The sequence below is a fragment of the Pongo abelii genome, chromosome 12, assembly GCF_028885655.2.
Source record: "Pongo abelii isolate AG06213 chromosome 12, NHGRI_mPonAbe1-v2.0_pri, whole genome shotgun sequence".
NCBI classification, from domain to species: domain Eukaryota; kingdom Metazoa; phylum Chordata; class Mammalia; order Primates; family Hominidae; genus Pongo; species Pongo abelii.
In genome coordinates, this window is record NC_071997.2 from 88,510,330 (window position 1) to 88,529,753 (window position 19,424).

Sequence of the window (19,424 nt, forward strand, 5' to 3'; positions counted from 1 at the left end):
AGTACATCTTCCTCTTAGAAATGAGTGTAAGTGCTATCTTTTCCATGCAGACCTAACTTCTCTATAGGAGAGGAAGAATGGTCTGATTTATTTGGCTGCTGAGGGGAGAGTTATCCACACTGAGCCTGGGATGAAGCCTGGGATAGAGTTAATAATCTATGTATATATATCCTGGACCTTCGGAGTTAAGCATTTAATCCAGCAGTTGGGCCCTGCCTTTGGGACTGTTTGTCCCAGGGCTTTTTGGGGAAGACTTAGATCTAGGAAAGGGCTACTGGAGGGACATGGAACAGGAGATCAGCTCTGTCCCTGCTCCTTGAAGAAGGGCAACTGCAGGAGGTATGCAGCCCAGTGCCCAAGCCAGGGGTGGCAAAGGACGTGGAGCTCATCTGAGGATACAGGGAAAAGCACCAGAAAGTCAAAGCCACAGTCCCAGACATTTGTTTCTGGTGTGAGTGGCTGAATGCTGCTGCTTCCCTGGAGAAGAGCAGAAATCCAGGGCCCCAGAATGAGCCTGACCGGGATAGGGTAAGTGGGTGGAGCAAAGGGAGCCCTCCCCAAACTAATGATGATCTCTGGTGATCAGGCCTCAGTTCCTGAGCAGCCTTGAGTTCCCTGTGTCCTGGGAAGGCCTTGCTGCTACTCCTAGAGCCCCTTTTTCCTGGAGCAAAGGGTAGACCCCTCTACTAGGATCCTTGCTGACTTCCACCTTATCTGAGCACAAAGAGTTGCCTTCGGTTAGAGACTAGGATTTAGGTGTGGCCACTTTGGGGAGGGTGGATTAATCTTTTTAACATGGAAAGAGGCCAAGAAAACAGGGCCCTCGTTTGGCCTTGAGAGCCTGGCAACTCCACTATTCCCTTTGATTAGCAAAATTCTGGAGCTCGAAGAATCCCAGATAATATATGCAGAAGGAAGAAAAAAAAAATTTTTTTTTTTTGAGACAGAGTCTCACTCCGTCGCCAGGCTGGAGTGCAGTGGCACAATCTTGGCTCACTGCAACCTCTGCCTCCCGAGTTCAAGTGATTCTCCTGCCTCAGCCTCCCAAGTAGCTGGGACTATAGGTGCGTGCCAACACACCCAGCTAATTTTTGTATTTTTAGTAGAGATGGGGTTTCACCATGTTGGCCAGGATGGTCTCGATCTCTTGACCTTGTGATCCGCCTGCCTCAGCCTCCCAAAGTGCTGGGATTACAGGCGTGAGCCACCGCGCCCGGCCTGAAAAAAATTTTTTAAAATCACTAAGACTGGAAACGACATAATGGACTTAGGTCGCAATCAACAGATGCTAAAATTATCAGGTGAAAGGTTAATGGAGAACTTTACGGGATGATGCTACCTCAACCCATTGATCAATCCTATTAGCATTAAAAGTGAAAAAAGATATTAATATTATATGTCTCACAGTAATGCCACCCTAAAAAGTATAGGTGCCTAAAAACATTGACCTTGAATCTAATGAAGGCCCCAGATATAACTCTCAGTTTACAGGAAATACGGAGGATGGAAGAATATATTAACCACTCCACAATGAAGCAGATAGATACGGAACTTAAGACATTATACAGAACAAATTACCTGATTCCCTGTCAAATCAGTGACAAGGGTGAACTGCTTCAGAATAAAATAAACTAAAAAGACACAACCATATGCAATATGTGGAGTTTTAAAAAACAACTGAAAAAAGATGTCTTTGAGATAATCAGGTAATTTGAATATGGATTGAGTTTAGATGATATTGAGGAATTGTTTTTTTTTTAAGTAAACAATGACATTGTGAAATGTATTAAAAAGTCTTATCAATTACAGATTAAAACACAAGTGTTCCAAATGAAATGACAAGCTACCTAATATTTGCTTTAATATATACTAGAAGGAAAAAAGAGTTGGGGGAGAGGAAGCAAGATTGGCCAAATGTTGATAATGATTGAAGCTGGGTGATGGATACATGGAGATTCTTTTTATTCTAATTTTTTGAGTATATTTAGAAATTTCCATAACACACACACACACACTCTTCATGGTGCCCTTGACCCTCATGCAGATCATGGTTATTTCATATTATGTAAAATTCAGCCTCAGTCTGGTGTCTGAGAATAGGCAGACTTATAGAGAAGAGGCAAGAAATATCTTTGGGGAAGTTTGGGAGATTCCTTCCTTCAAACACTTTAGATTTGAAAAGACAGCTGCCAGAACAGAGAAACGAAGGCACATGTGGCACTGACACACCCACAGAGGCACATGCAAAATCATACACACATAACCTGACCCTTGCACAGACCCTAGCACATCCACCAGGACCTGTGAGCGTGTCCAAAGGCCCGCAGGGCATGAGAACACATTCTCTTCCCAGCTGGTGCTGAAATATAAATCCAAATAAAATCAAATGAGGGCCCGGTGTGATGGCTCACACCTGTAATTCCACTTTGGGAGGAATGCCACTCCACTTTGGGAGGCTGAGGTGGGCAGATCACTTGAGGTCAGGAGTTCGAGACGAGCCTGGGCAACCCTGTCTCTACTAGATATACAAAAGTTAGCCGGGCATGGTGGTAGGTGCCTGTAATCCCCACTATTTGGGAGGCTGAGGCAAGAGAATCACTTGAATCTGGGAGGCAGAGGTTGCAGTGAGCTGAGATCGCACCACTGCACTCCAGCCTGGGTGACAGAGGGAGACTCTGTCTCAAAAACAAACAAACAAACAAACAAATAAACAAACAAATGAATTCAGTAGCACTGAATATTAATGCATGGCTATATAGAGGAAATGAAATGAAAACAAAACTCTCAAAAATCATCCTAGTATTCCTGGAACATCTGTATTTACTTAAGGATAAAGTTTAAGGTTATCTCAAAAAAAAAGTTTCAAAAGAAAAAAAAGATGATAGTATTTGGCTTTCTTGTCCTTCATTCATCTCACACCTCGCATTTCTCCTAGGAGTGCTCATCTAAACTAAAGCCTCACTCAGTGCCTACATAGTAAATCACCCCCAATTCCTTCTCTCTAGCTCACGCCCTCTCCTAAGCTGCAGACTGGTATATCCAACTGCCTACTGGACATTTCTTCTTGGATGTTTTATCGTGGTTAGGGCACAGGCTAAGCTTATTTCTAAAATTCAGAGGTAGGCGGCCCAGGGCAAGTTAGATGACACTGCTGTCCTCAACTTGTGCTTCTCCTCTCTAGACCGAAGGTGGCTGCGTTGGTTCTGATTTATATTTCAACCAGTGGAAAGGAAAAAAAGGTCGAGGGAGCTTGTACCTAATTCTTCTGAGGGCAAAGCATACATTGCTTTTTCTTACATCCCATTGGCCAGAGTTTGGTCACATGGCTACACTTTCTGTAAGGGAGGCTGGGAAATAAAGTCTTTAGCTGAGTGGCCATGTGCAGTTAAAACCATTGTTATAGAAAAAGGGCAGGAAGGTATTGAGGGATAATGGGATGTCTACTATATCCCTCAGATACCACAAACTCAATATAAATAAAAGTAAAATGATCTTCTTGGCCCCCTCTCCCACAACTGTGCCTCTTGCCATCCCCAGATTGACAAATGACCCACCATTTACCAGTCACCAAAGTAGGGTTGCCAGAGTAAATACAGGATTCCTAGTTAAATTTACATTTCAGATAAACAAGGAATAATGTCTTAGTACAATTATGTCTCAAATATTGCATGTATTTTCATGTGCTAAATCTAGCAATCCTAGAGGCAAGCCAGGGACCTTGGAGCCATCTGGATTCCTCCTTCTTTTCCCCTTTTCAATTGCCTTCCAAATTCTACTGACTCTTTTCTGTAATATTTCTCAATTTGTCCCCTCCCTTCCATCACTGGTTCAGGCCATCATCCTCTCTCTCAGACTCCTGGAGCTGCCTCCTTCCTGGCCTTCCCATTTCCAGCCTTGCCTCTTTAATAGCACGCTTCACAAAGCAGGTAAACGGGCCTTCCTAACGGGCAAATCTGACCACGTCACTCCCCTGCTTTACCTCCTTCCATTGCTCCGCATGGCTTTCAGAATAAACCTCAAATGTATTAGCCAGGTTGCTAAAGCCTTTGATCATTTGACTTCTCTTTCTTTCCCATTCTAGCCCCATCTACCTGAGGCTGTATTGCATTCCCATCACCTATGCCCCTGCCATGTCAAGCCTCTGAGAGTCCTGTGAGGACACTATACTCTATCCTTTTTATTTTATTTATTTATTTTTAGAAACAGGGTCTCACTATGTTCCCCAGGCTGGCCTTGAATTCCTGGGCTCAAATGATCCTCCTGCCTCAGCCGCCTGAGTAGCTGGGATTACAGTTGTAAGCCATCACACCTGGCTTCTATCCCTTTTGATATTATGTCTTTTCTATACAGTAAAGGCTTCTCATTCTTATCGCCATCCCCACACCCACCCTACCCTTCTCCTTTGCTTGGCAAAATCCTACCCATTCTGAAAAACTCAGCTTAGATGTCACCTCCTCAGGTGGCTCATGCCTGTAATCCCAGCACTTTGGGAGGCTAAGGAAGGCGGATCACTTGAGGTCAGGAGTTCGAGACCAGCCTGGCCTACATGATGAAACCCAGTCTCTACTAAAAATATGAAAATTAGCTGGGCATGGTGGTGTGTGCCTGTAATCTCAGCTACTGAGGAGGCTGAGGCAGGAGAATCACCTGAACCCAGGAGGCGGAGGTTGCAGTGAGCCAAGATTGTGCCACTCTACTCCAGCCTGGGAGAGAGAGACTCCATCTCAAAAAATAAAATAAAATTAAATTAAAAAACCCACAAAAACATAAAAGATGTCATCTCCTCCAGAAGGCATTCCTAACTTACCAACTTGAGCACATAGTTTTGTTCCCACAGCCATTGACACTTTATTGTTAAATTGACTTACCTGCATGTTTTCCCCAACTACATTTTAACTTCTTTCAGGGCAAGGACTATGTCTTATTTATCTTGATACACTCAGCAACTGATAGAGTAATCTGCGCTAGTAAACAATTAATAAATGTTTATTGGGTGAATGATGGTTCTTTAGCTTAAAATGTTCATACTCTCGAGCTGAACATTGCTGACCCAGCATGTCTTCATCTGGGGCTTCTCTCCCTTTCCAGATGTGGACCTTTCTGCACGAGTCTTAAGCCTGCTGTATCTTTATCCCCCTTGAAATTATGGGCTTTGATTTCCATGGCTCAATCATGATTAAAAAAAAAAAAAAAAGCTTCTTGTCCACTCGATTACGCTCCCACATAATGGAAGTTGAAATAAAGAAATGACACCTTACCAAACGAGGCCCTAGCCTGTCCCCCTCCCAAGCTGAGTTTCAGATCATGATTCCAGCTGACATTGGGCAGCTGTTAGATGAGAGTTTTTCGCCTGCCCTCCCAACCCCCATGGCTTGCCCCCAGCCCTCCTTCATCCCCTGGGGAATGACGTCTCTTTTTTTTTTTGTTTTGGGCCACAGCAGTATTTAGCAGGAGCAGGCAGCCATGCCTTGTTTGAGCTGTGATCTAACACCAGCTGACAGGTGGGTTTCGGGGGTGTCTCTGGGGCCGTGGCCTGTTTAGTGGATTTACCACTCTAAACTCAATTACAGGAGACTTTCATGCTCCACAGGCAACTCCGGTCCCTTTTTGATAAAAACTCCAGTGAGTAAATAAGTCATGATGGTGATAGGGGCCTGCCATTTAATATTCATTGAAGTACACATGTTTGGAAATTGGAAGCAGAGTTTAATCCATTTTCATGTTTATATCAACATACAGCTTTAAAAAGGATCTCTCTTTTTCTCCAGCAATCTCATCAATTACTCGTTTGGAAAGATAAAGGTAAAATGGGCACATGTTTTATTTTTTTTTAAATTAGAAAGATCTGAAGTTTTAATTATTAAAGTTTGAGTTTTACATCTGTTGATTTTCAATGAGGAACTAATACCCTCATTTTATCTGAACTAGGAGAAGTAAGTAACAAGTAAATCAAAGTCACTGCTGTTTCTTGCAGCTGCATTTTTGTATTTAATTTTGCAACAGGAGCTCAGCAAAAAGGAGAAGTCAAAGATGATGGGGACCTCACCTTCAAGATCTCAGAATTTCGGAGAATGTTTCACAGCCATCCAAAGTAATGCAAAAGCACTCCTTTTGAATAAAGGTAACATTCACAATATTACAAATGTTCATGCTCACTACTAAAAGTTCCAGGACTGTTCATTGAGGGAGGCAGGAACCCTGGAGGGAAAGAGTTAACACAGTGAAGGGTTTGGGGCATTGTTGTGTTGTCTCTTCCCAACTATCTATTTTTTTTTTTTTTTTTTTTAATGTGGATGAATGTTTAAGTATGGTCCTGTGGTTGAAGGCATCTCTTTTAATAATGCAACACACAGCTTCCTGAGGGGACAGCAGTTGATTTGGAAGTGGAATATGGTGCACTCTAAATTCCTGTCCCTGCGGAAGCCTGACTAACTGATAAGTGCCATGAGCTAGCATGGGGACTCATTCTGTCAAATCAACTTGCTGGAAAGGCCCCATGCGGAATCTTCTCCAGTCTCCAGGAGCTAATGTGAGCAGACACTTGTGACATTAGACAGTACAGCAGGCCTGGCATGAAGAAAAAGTTCACCATCCACCGACAAGGTGGTCTTTTAGATGACAAGGATAAAGAAACCAGTGCAAATTTGTTAATGTAACAACTTGGAAAAGTATGCTTAAAAAAAAAAAGCCACTCTGTGGGGAGAAAGGATCAAAAGAAAAAGGCAACAATAGTACTTGAAAGCTTTCTTGGGGCGTTCTGTCCCTTTTGGAGGTCTGTCTTTCCTCCTGGTCCTCCTTCTAGGCTGGGGTACCTTCTGTTAAATGAGTGAGTCCCAAACTCTGTCGTCCCTCAAGGCATTATTCCACCTGAAACCGAACAAAGTAAAAGGAAGAAAATGAAAATCAGTGAAGAGAAAAGAAAGGAAAATTCTAGTGCCTTTTGCCTTCCTGGAGAAAATTATATCTTTCCTAATTCTGATGGGTGATCACCTGATTGTTTCTAAGTAAGATTTTTATCTGTCTGATCTTGGTCCATTTGGCCTGGAGGAAAATTGAAGTGATTATTACCCAGGAAAAGATACGGTGATAAGAGTGTGTTACCTCTGCTTCAAAATACATCTACAAAAATATAAGTAGACCGCTATAGCTGGAACAAATAAAAAGTATTTAAGAATTAAACAACACTATAGGGGGAGAATGTTGTTGTTAAGATCAAACAGACAAATTGGATGGTTTTGAGTGTCCGATTCAGAGAAGTGGTTTTGCCTGTTTTTTTTTCCCCTTTAGTTGGGTCCATGTGATCAGATAATAATTTGGTGTAGCATATTTATCCTAGATTTAAAGTAGGAAAAAACACAGCATACCTTTGCGTATGACTGACTATTTCTCAGCTCTTCCATGGAAGCTGAGGAAGCATAGGCTTTAGAGAGGGGCAACCTCGGTTCAGGTCCTGGCTCTGCCACTTACTAGTTGGTGATCTTGGGAAAGCTGCTTAATAAAATACCTACCTCAAAAGATTATTTTTAAAATACCTGCCTCATTAAGAATATTATAACATGAGTTAATACATATGAAGTTCTGAGAGCAGTCTGGGGTATACTGGGTGCTAAATAAATTTCGCTGTGATTTTTATTTAAATGAATCTAAATGAGTTCCCATAGGTTCTTAATTATTATAACTAAAAAGAAGGGTTTTGTGGTCAAATAAGTTGAGGAATCAGGTTTAACACTTTTTTTTTTTTTTTTTTTTTTTTTTTGAGACAGAGTCTGGCTCTGTTGCCAGGCTGGAGTACAGTGGCACGATCTTGGCTCACTGCAACTTCCGCCTCCCGGCTTCAAGCGATTCTCCTGCCTCAGCCTCCTAAGTAGCTGGGACTATAGGCGCCCACCACCATGTCTGGCTAATTTTTGTGTTTTAGTAGAGACAGGGTTTCACCATGTTGACCAGAATGGTCTCGATCTCTTGACCTCATGATCCGCCCGCCTCGGCCTCCCAAAGTGCTGGGATTACAGTCATGAGCCACCGCACCCAGCTGACACAATTTGTTTTAATCATAGTATTTCTCAGTGCCTTTACTATGCAAATGTGTATTACAAATATCTAAGGAAGAATTGACCTTCTAATGTTTGACTATGTAATCCTTTTTCACAGACAGTGCTGATGCCCAAGTAAGAGAACAATGGGTTTCCCAACCTCTGGCCCTGAAATTAAGGAAAATGTTAGGCCGGGCATGGTGGCTCACACCTCTAATCCCAGTACTTTAGGAGGCCAAGGCAGGAGGATTGTCTGAGTCCAGGAGTTCAAGACCAGCCTGGGCAACATAGGAAGACCTCATCTCTACAAAAAATTTAAAAATTAGCCAGGCATGGTGGTGCACACCTGTAATCCCAGCTACTTGGGAGACTAGGGTGGAGGGATCTTTTGAACCTGGGAGAAGGAGGCTACAGTGAGCTGTGATTGTGCCACTATATGCCAGCCTAGGCAACAGAGCAAGACTCTGTTTCAAAAAAAAAAAGAGAAAAGAAAATTTGAAATTTGGAGTCATGGTATATGAAGCACTAGCACAATAATTCAAAAAATGGTCATTGGTTACTATATAGACCTAATAGGTCTCAGTTAGACCCTGTTTAAAACTGCATTTTGTTAAGTGGGACTGGCAGGAGGCAAAATATTGTATGGTTAAAACAGACCCTGGAGTCAGACAGATCTGGGTTTGAATCTGTCAAACCATGTTACTAAATATCTCTAAGCCTCAGTATCCTCAGCTGTCAAATTTGGGGAAGAATGATACTTACCTCCTTGCCTTGCCATATGAGTTAAGTGAGGTTATGCCTGGTTTTGTTGGTCTGATCCCAAAGCTCTTAGAACCACTGTGCTTTAAAAAATTACTAGATTCATGTAATCACAACAGCAGGGCTAAAGTCTGTCAACGAATAATGAATTACTTCTGTTCTCAACCACTCTGCTTATTCAGAGCGCTTGGTGCCTCCAAGGTTGCAGTTGAAAAAGCAGGAACAGAAGTCAGCCTCTCTGGGTTGTAGAGCATGCTTTGTGCTTGATCAAGTAGTTTATTGATGAACATACATGACCAATTTACAAAGATTACCACATCTCTTTGTGCCCAGTTTTCCTGTCTGAAAACAGCAAACAAAAACAATAACAGCACACCTTTCCTACTGATCTCAGGGTAATTGTTATCATCTGAAATGCTCATGGATATATGACTGTCTTGCATTATGAAGGCCTATCGCTTTTTCAAAAACAATTTATTGAATGCTTACTGTAGTCCAGGAAGTATACTAGGTCTTACATGTAACACCTCATTTTAATTCTCACTATGAGGTGGATATTATTATACCTATTTTAGAGATGAGGAAACCAAGGCTCTGGGAGGCTAGGTCCTGCTAATTTCCAGCAAGCTCTCATAATTAATAAGCGGTAGTGCCAAGAATAAAATTCAGATCTGATCCCAAAGCTCTTAGAACCACTGTGCTTTAAAAAATAATAATATTAGAACACATTTTAAGTTTGAAATTAGTATTGGCTGGATATAATTCATCTCTCTATCAGGTTCTCCAAACCTTTTTGCTGTTCTAAAAACCCTTAACTTGGACAGCAGCCACCAGTTAAATGAATGAGGATGAAGCATTAGGTAGAAAATAAAATGGTCAACACAGGATCCAGTCTCTTAGTTGGATGATTATTTATGGACATTGGCTAGTTGATTAACTTTCCCTGCAACCTAGATATATTTGCTCTGAGTATTACTATGACTAGCATATGTTTGAAGACACCAACTGGAGACAGTTTAGTCACCTGTATTAATTGATCTATGTTGTCCCTGAATGGCAAATTGACTGAACAGCAGGCAGCTTCACGGACTGAAGCTGGTAGAGCAAGGTCTCTGTCAGAGAGGAAGAAAATCCATATTAATGATATGCTATAAAACACTTTTTGTTAGTTACATATATTCCTTTACTTTCATTTCCCAAGAATAGCTCAGCTGTCAAAGCATTTCCAAGATTTCCATAGATTCGGCAAATACTGTGCGATCGAATTATTGCTCTGAGAGAAGATACAATTAAAACACATTAATCACTGTAACAAAAGATCCTTATTGAGGCTGACAATGATGGTGAAATCTGAAGAATAATTAGTCTGGTTAATCTTTTAAAAGTGAATTAAACTGCTAACAAGTTAAATCACTGTGATTTTCAAAATAAGCCTCCAGGGTGAGCAGAGATTGGGGATTACTATCATCATTGTAAAAAGATATTTTAGTCCTCTCTCTCATTTCTGAGCTTGCACTGGAGACTCAGTAGTTAGAAAAGTGGGACTCTGACAACCAACTGGGAGAATGGTCTCAGTGTGAGGGTGTGTTCTTTGCTTTTCCCCCCAATGATTTCTCAATGTTTCGAAGAGAGTCATACAGTGGCTGGAAAAGGAACTAGGCATGACCTTTCAATCTGACCCAGAACTAACACGGCACCCGCTTACCAGCCATTCTCAAAAACCCATCCATTAAGTGGACCCATCATGTGGTTCTGATGTCTTGCCACTGTAAACGAATCAACCGTAACAATGGGGTCAGTCTTGTATAATTTTCCCTTATTTTTACCCTTCTCTTCAGTGAGATGGTTTATTCTTCTGGACAACATCTCTCCTCTTAGCATAGGAATGAAAATCAGCTTTGATTTGCCATTATCTGAAATAAAATGAGATGGGCAAATATGAACTGATAAATCATGGGAAATGGGAAATGGATGGAAAGCGGCAACAGTCATTTGGGCTAAAGTCTTAACTCTGGCCGATCCTCTACAATTTTTGCAAGTTGTAGTGAATGCTGTGATGCATGGTCCAGATTCCCCTCTAGGAATGAAGGTCTTTTTCCCCTAGCCACTGGCAGTGCTACTGGAACTTGGCCCTCAGCTGTTAGTCCCCTAGGAAGATTGCGCTTGTGTGAACAAACTTGCCTCTCCTAAGGTCACACTTCCTGCCAGGATTTTTTTTTTTTATCAGTGTGGGGTATTAAGATCAGCCTAAGTTGGGACAACTCTGAGAGGTCATCCTAGTGCTTAAAGAGTTCCCCATGGCATCAACTGAGGCCTTTGTTGGGATGGCATTACAACTTGACTTCTACCCAATCCCAGTTTCCTCTTCTTTCTGTAAATACTGATCATGAGAGCACTCCTTAATCAACCAACTCACTGCTAAACTTCGTCTCAAAATCTGACTCCTGGCAGCCTTACCCTATGACAGGAGAAGTCAAGCTTTTGAGGTGGAGGTCTCTGATGGCTACTGGTCCCACAAAAACAAGTGGGAAAAGTGGGTCCACCAGGCTGTCAACTCAGCCAGCGGAGAAACTGTCTGCTGCACATCCTAGCTCCGAATTGCTCCCACAGCATGTGCATGCCTGTCAACAGACACCATAGGAGTATCAAGAATATTTAAAAGAGACTGGGCATGGTGATTCATGCCTATAATCCCAGCACTTTGGGAGGCCAAGGTGGGCTGCTCGCTTGAGGTCAAGAGTTTGAGACCAGTCTGGCCAACATGATGAAACCCTGTCTCTACTAAAAATACAAAAATTAGCCGGGCGTGGTGGTGCACACCTGTAGTCCCAACTACTCAGGAGTCTGGGGCATGAGAATCTTTTGAAGCCGGGAGGTGGAGGTTGCAGTGAGCCAAGAATGTGCCACTGCACTCCAGTCTGGGCGACAGAGCAAGACTCTGTCTCAAAAAAAATAAAATAAATATGCTGGGTGCAGTGGCTCATGCCTGTAATCCTAGCACTTTGGGAGGCCGAGGCAGGCAGATCACGAGATCAGGAGATCGAGACCATCCTGGCTAACACAGTGAAACCCTGTCTCTACTAAAAATACAAAAATTAGCCAGGCATGGTGGTGGGCGCCTGTAATCCCAGCTACTTGGGAGGCTGAGGCAGGAGAATGGCTTGAACCCTGGGCGGGAGAGTTGCAGTGAGCCGAGATCGTCACTGCACTCCAGCCTGGGTGAAAGAGCAAGAAACCGTCTCACGGGGTTTTGCCCTGTTGACCGGGCTGGTCTCCAGCTCCTGGCCTCGAGTGATCTGCCCGCCTCGGCCTCCTGAGGTGCTGAGATTGCAGACGGAGTCTTGCTCACTCAGTGCTCAATGTTGCTCAGGCTGGAGTGCAGCGGCGTTATCTCGGCTCGCTACAACCTCCACCTCCCAACCTCCTGCCTTGGCCTCCTAAAGTGCTAAGATTACAGCCTCTGCCCCGCCGCCACCCCATCTAGGAAGTGAGGAGCGTCTCTGCCTGGCTGCCCATCGTCTGGGATGTGAGGAGGGCCTCTGCCTGGCCGCCACGTCTGGGAGGTGAGGAGCACCTCTGCCCAGCCACCACCCCGTCTGGGAGGAAGTGAGGAGTGCCTCTGCCCGGCCGCCCCGTCTGGGAAGTGAGGAGCGCCTCTACCTGGCCGCCCCGTCTGGAAAGTGAGGAGCGCCTCTGCCCGGCTGCCCCTTCTGGGAAGTGAGGAGCACTTCTGCCTGGCCGCCCCGTCTGGGAGATGAGGAGCACCTCTGCCCGGCCGCCCCGTCTGGGAGGTGAGGAGCGCCTCTGCCCGGCCGCCACCCTGTCTGGGAGGAAGTGAGGAGCACCTCTGCCTGGCCACCCCGTCTGGGAGATGAGGAGCACCTCTGCCCTGCCGCCCCGTCTGGGAGGTGAGGAGCGCCTCTGCCTGGCCGCCACCCCGTCTGGGAGGAAGTGAGGAGCACCTCTGCCCAGCCGCCCCATCTGGGAAGAAGTGAGGAGCACCTCTGCCCAGCCGCCCCATCTGGGAAGTGAGGAGCGCCTCTGCCCGGCCGCCACCCCGTCTGGGAGGTGAGGAGCGCCTCTGCCCGGCCGCCACCCCGTCTGGGAATCGAGGAGCGCCTCTGCCTGGCCGCCCCGTCTGGGAGGTGAGGAGCACCTCTGCCCGACCGCCCATCGTCTGGGAGGTGAGGAGCGCCTCTGCCCGGCTGCCCCGTCTGGGAGGTGAGGGGCGCCTCTGCCTGGCTGCCACCCCGTCTGGGAGGAAGTGAGGAGCGCCTCTGCCCGGCCGCCCCGTCTGGGAGGTGAGGAGTGTCTCTGCCCGGCCGCCCCGTCTGGGAAGTGAGGAGCGCCTCTGCCTGGCCGCCCTGTCTGGGAGGTGAGGAGCGCCTCTGCCTGGCTGCCACCCCGTCGGGGAGGAAGTGAGGAGCACCTCTGCCTGGCCGGCCCGTCTGGGAAGTGAGGAGCACCTCTGCCCGGCCGCCCATCGTCTGGGAGGTGAGGAGCGCCTCTGCCTGGCCGCCACCCCGTCTGGGAGGAAGTGATGAGCGTCTCTGCCCGGCCGCCCCGTCTGGGAAGTGAGGAGCGCCTCTGCCCGGCCGCCCCGTCTGGGAAGTGAGGAGCGCCTCTGCCCGGCCGGCCCATCTGGGAGGTGAGGAGCGCCTCTGCCTGGCCGCCACCCCGTCTGGGAGGAAGTGAGGAGCGTCTCTGCCCGGCCGCCCCGTCTGGGAAGTGAGGAGCGCCTCTGCCCGGCCGCCCCGTCTGGGAAGTGAGGAGCACCTCTGCCCGGCCGCCCCGTCTGGGAGGTGAGGAGTGCCTCTACCTGGCCGCCCATCGTCTGGGATGTGAGGAGTGCCTCTGCCCGGCCGCCCCGTCTGGGATGTGAGGAGCGTCTCTGCCCAGCCGCCCCATCTGGGAAGTGAGGAGCGCTTCTGCCCGGCCGCCCTGTCTGGGAGGTGAGGAGCGCCTCTGCCCGGCCGCCCATCGTCTGGGATGTGAGGAGCGCCTCTGCCCGGCCGCCCCGTCTGGGATGTGAGGAGCGTCTCTGCCCAGCCGCCCCATCTGGGAAGTGAGGAGCGCTTCTGCCCGGCCGCCCTGTCTGGGAGGTGAGGAGCGCCTCTGCCCGGCCGCCCTGTCTGGGAGGTGTACCCAACAGCTCCGAAGAGACAGCGACCATCGGGAGCAGGCCATGAGGACGATGGCGGTTTTGTTGAACAGAAGGGGGGGAAGTGTGGGAAAAAGAAAGGAGAGATCAGATTGTTGCTGTGTCTGTGTAGAAAGAGGTGGGCATAGGAGACTCCATTTTGTTCTGACTAGGAGAAATTCTTTTGCCTTGGGATGCTGTTGATCTATGGCCTTTCCCCCAGCCCCGTGCTCTTTGAAACATGTGCTGTGTCAACTCAGGGTTAAATGGATTAAGGGCTGTGCAAGATGTGCTTTGTTAAACAGATGCTTGAAGGCAGCATGCTCTTTAAGAGTCATCACCACTCCCTAATCTCTAGTACCCAGGGACACAAACACTGCAGAAGGCCGCAGGGACCTCTGCCTAGGAAAACCAGAGACCTTTGTTCATGTGTTTATCTCCTGACCTTCTCTCCACTATCATCCTATGACCCTGCCATATCCCCCTCTCCGAGGAACACCCAAGAATGATCAATAAATACTTAATAAAAAAAAAAAAGAAACCGTCTCAAAAATAAATAAATAAATAAATAAATAAATAAATAAAAATATTTAAAAGAGTCTGAGGGTGGGAGGAGAGAAAGAGAGAAACTATCACAGACAAAAAGCTTGTAGCTTTAAAAATTTGTCTTTGAGTTAAACTTACCTAACTTATCCTTGGCATTTGAAGTCAAATAGACTTTAAGCAAGTTCTTTATTTTAGGTTAGCTACGTAATTTTTCTGAGGTGGCTTCCTCATCTCTAAAACAGAAAGGCACAATCAGCCTCACAAGCTTGTCGTGGGTTGAGACATCAGTTGCCTAGTAGTCCCAAACCTGGCCTTTGGTAGACACTTGGTAAGAATTTATTTATCTTGTACATCCTCCATTCTCCTCATCCCGGAAAATCACTGCTTTTCTTTTTGTTGTTGTTTTCTGATTGGCTCCATCCATCCTAATGTTTTTCTGGGGATTCTATTTCAGGCTGAGGGTATCTGAGGGTGTTTGGCCACCCATCTTCAGACTAAAGGGTCTCTCTCTAGATGGCTGGTCTCATCAATTCAGTCCTATACATTTTAGTTCTGGAGCGGGTGCACTTCATTGTAATCCCCCTGGGAACTGAGACAACTCAGCAATGTCCAAGTGTGATTATTTTCATTTTAAATCTAGGCTCTGCTCTTGGTTTCATGTGCAGAAGTCATTTCTCCCAACTAAACTGTAAGTTCTGTGAGGGCAGTTAGCATATCATCTCTTGCAACCTATAGGATCTAGCCTGGAGGAAGAATTTTTTGCCAAATTACTTGGGGTTGTGACAAAGAAACTAAGAGAATAAGCCATGTTCTTAAAAATTAATATTTCCTGGAATCTTCCCAATCACTATGTGGCAATTTGCAAGCCACTTTAGTTTTTTTTGTTATTGTTGTTTGTTCATTTTTTGAGACAGAGTCTCGGTCTGTTGCCCAGGCTGGAGTGCAGTGAGGCAATCTCAGCTCACTGCAACCTCTGCCTCCTGGGTGATTCTTATGATCTGGGAAGTTTGGCAAATAGCAGAGTGGACCCTGTTATGGATCTAAATAGAAAGCACCATGCCACTGGAGACTGGATCCTGACATTTCTTGAAGGTCATCAGAATTTGTATTTATCACAAATTCTTGAAGCCAAGGAACTAATTCTAAACTTATATCTCAGACCTATATCCTACTAATTCTCCCTATCCCCTCTCTCTGCTTTGTTTTTTTATCACCATCTGACAAACTATTTGATTATTTGTCAATAAAGATAGGAATTTTATTTTGTTAACTGCTGTGTCTTTATCAAGACTGTGGGTGGTATATAGTACAGCAAATGCAAAAAAAAAAAAATAGTTGTCATATTAATTAATGTTTCTCCAGTTGGGAAATGGGTTCTGATATCCTGACTCTGTTACCCACTACCTACTTCCACTGAAATGCCTCATGGGAACTTTAAACTTACATCCAAGATTGAGCTCATCATTTCTCCCATCTCAGCCCGAACCGTGTCTTCTTCCAGTGTTCCATGGCTTGGAAAATAGACTCACCAATCACCCTGCTGCTCAGGTTGGAGTCATCCTTGACTCCCCCGAATCTATATACTGCCAGCCACTAAGGCTTTTTCATTCTACCTGTCATCCAGCTCTCAAATCTGTCCTCATTTCTCCAGCATCTTAGTTCAACTCATCATTATCTCTTGCCTGGATTATTATTATTATTATTATTTGAGATGAAGTCTCGCTCTGTTGCCCAGGCTGGAGTGCAAAGGTGTGATCTTGGCTCACTGTAACCTCCACCTCCCAGGTTTAAGCAATTCTCCTGTCTCAGCCTCCTGAGTAGATGGGATTACAGACATGCACCATGACGCCCAACTAATTTTTTTGTATTTTTAGTAGAGATGGGGTTTCACCGTGTTGGCCAGGCTGGTCTCAAACTCCTGACCTCAGGTGATCTGCCCACCTCAGCCTCCCAAAGTGCTGAGATTACAGGCATGAGCCACCACACCTGGCTGCCTGGATTATTGCAGAAAAGATTCCTCTAGTCTTAACCTCCTCCCCAGCCCGTTTTCCTCACAGAGGGATTTTTCTAAAATATTAATCTAATAATCTTCACATAAACCTTCTGATGGTTCCATATTATTTTTAGATGTAGTTTAACTGGCTTAATTTGACAGACTAGGCCCTTCATGACCAATTTCTGTCATCTACTTCCCCATCTCCTTGACCTCTTGATCCAACAAAAGAAACTATTCATTTTTCAAACAGATCAGCAGTGGTGAACCAAGAGTGGAATGGTGAGAGCAGTCTGCCTGGGTGAGGGCAGGAACGGGATGCACTGTTTCATAGAACATCCACTTCAGACATAGTCACTGTGCAACACAGAGCACCATATATCCCACTCTCCAGCTTCTTTATCAATTACAGCTTTGGTCTTTGGTCTCTCCCACTATAAGACTTATTAACATGTCAAATCATAGAATTGCATCCACTTTCTAATGGCACCCAATCCAGAGTAAACCCCTGCTTCCTTAGACCCTCCTGCAAATTACCCAACTAAAGCCCAGATCCAAACCAAATAGGTTTTTTCTACTATCCTATTTCTGAGACATCCCATGGGTCCTCATGGAGTGTGTCCTCCCTCTATGCAAACAAATAATAAACCCAACTTGTTCAATTACAGATTAGCTGATGATGTGTGCCTGTAGTCTCAGCCTCTCAAGTAGCTGGAACTTCAGGTGCACACCATCACGCCCAGCTAATTTGTGTCCCTTGTCATTTTTGGCTGAAGGGAATTGATAAAATACAAACAACAAATCTTTCGTAAGTCTTAAGTACTAAACAATTTCTGCAATTACTGTTAATTTTAATTATCTGTATATAATTAATATATATGACTTTTAAATTAGCCCAATTTTATTACTTATCTCTTAATAATCATTGCAGTCTTTGTAAAAGGTACTTTGGAACACTCAAGTATACAGTCAAGTCCCATGCATATGAGCTCAGCTATATGTATTTGTCTCAAGAGTAAGTTTATAATCATTTGGAATCATTCTTGCTCTCAAGTCTTCAGCTCCTGGCCTACTACATATTTCTGTGAATATGTGTTTTACTACATATTCTAGTGAAAGGAGAAATTGTCCACATGTACAAAGTACCAACCTCTCTTGTCAGTAGACTTGAAATAACAATAACAACACAGTGATTGTCAAGTCTAAGAAACACAATTTTGAACACAAAAGCTCCAAATGGAAACGTTCAGAAGTGTCTAGAGTCAGAGGGGAAAAGACATGAACAGTACTGCACCTTGTGGAATTTATTATGAAGTGGAATTTTTATGAATCTTTACCCTATTTGCATTTTTGTTGCTTCATGTGAAAGAAACTTTTCAAAATTAAAATGAATAAAAATGTTCTTTGATCAACTATAAGTGAAGATGGGTTGAAAAATCCAGCTGTACTGATTGTTGGATGGGAACATGCAAATAAAACCAGTTTTGATATAGTCATTGATAAATCTGCAGAAGTTAAATCTCAAAAACAGAAATTATAATGTTATTATTATTCAGCTACAGAACAATACATAGGTATAAGTTTTTCCCGTTTAAAAAATATATTATGAATTTTAAACATCATTTTATTACTCTTTTCCTTTTGCTGTCATAGTATCTATTTAATTTTATTTATTTACATTTTACAGGCCAGGTGCGATGGCTTATGCTTGTAATACCAGCACTTTGGGAGGCCAAGGCGAGTGGATCACTTGAGTCCAGGAGTTTGAGACCAGCCTGGGCAACATGGCAAAACCCTGTCTCTATAAATAAATAAATAAATAAATAAAATTTACAGGCATCATTATATATATATGATATTATATAAAAGAAATTTTTCACTATTTTCATCTTTTCTAGCCATTATTTTCTTTCTTTTATCTTATGTTTCTTACCAAATAATTTTGTTGAATAGAGAAGGGGGCATTTAAAAAGAATCTGCTCTGAATACCCAACTCATTAAATACACTCCACAGAACAGACTTTCTCAGCCTCAGGACCTCACCTCGATTTTTCCCCCCATTTTTTGCCAAGTAACCCCCACTCATCCTCAGGCCTTAGCTAAAATGATATTTCTTCTGGGAAAACACCTTTAAGCCTTTTCCAGTCAGAGCCCCTGTTACATTTCCCTCTGGGCCTATACTTCCTTTTTGTATTGTCAATGTTTGTTCAATTGTTTATAACCATGGCTAGCTTGTGAGCGGCATAAGGAAAGGGTCGGTATCTTACCTACTCAATGAATGTTTGTTGAGTTCACTAAATTATGAATCCCCTCCCATGACATCTGAGGAAACAAAGCAAGTAAGTAATTGGCGTTAGCTACACAGTGAGTCTTTGGATAAAATTCCCAAAGCAAGAAGCCTCTAAACACAGAAATTCCCACAGCAGGCTTGTGTTGTAAGAATCAATAGAGCCACCTTTTTTTTTGAGACAGAGTTTCCCTCTGTCACCCAGGCTGGAGAATAGTGGCACAATCTCAGCTCACTGCAGCCTCCGCCTCCCAGTTCAAGTGATTCTCCTGACTCAGCCTCCTGGGTAGTTGGGATTACAGGCACCTGCCACCACGCCCAGCTAGTTTCTATATTTTTAGTAGAGACGGGGTTTCACCATGTTGGCCAGCCTGATCTTAAACTCTTGACCTCAAGTGACCCACCTGCCTCGGCCTTCCAAAGTGCTGGGATTACAGACATGAGCCACCACGCCCGGCCAATAGAGCCAATGTTACCTTCCCTCTATTCTTTCCCTTTCCTTCCTTCCTTTCCTTCCTTCCTTCCTTCCTCCCTCCCTCTTCCTTCCTTCTTTCTTTCTTTCTTTCTTCTTTCTCTTTCTTTCCTTCCTTCCTTCCTTCCTTCCTTCTTTCTTTCTTTCTTTCTTTCCTTCCTTCCTTCCTGCTTTCTTCTGTCACCCAGGCTGGA

The 19,424-nt window shown here is 44.6% G+C and overlaps 1 long non-coding RNA gene across 1 annotated transcript in view; it reads left to right on the top strand.

Annotated features, from left to right (window-relative positions):
* LOC129057547 (uncharacterized) overlaps positions 1–18,312 on the top strand; it is a 30,528-nt gene extending 12,216 nt beyond the window's left edge. Inside the window, exons 2-3 of the long non-coding RNA XR_008522152.2 lie at positions 6,004–6,121; positions 18,159–18,312. This is a non-coding gene — a long non-coding RNA (uncharacterized LOC129057547). The remainder of the gene's footprint in view (positions 1–6,003; positions 6,122–18,158) is intronic.
* The last annotated feature ends 1,112 nt before the right edge of the window (positions 18,313–19,424 follow it).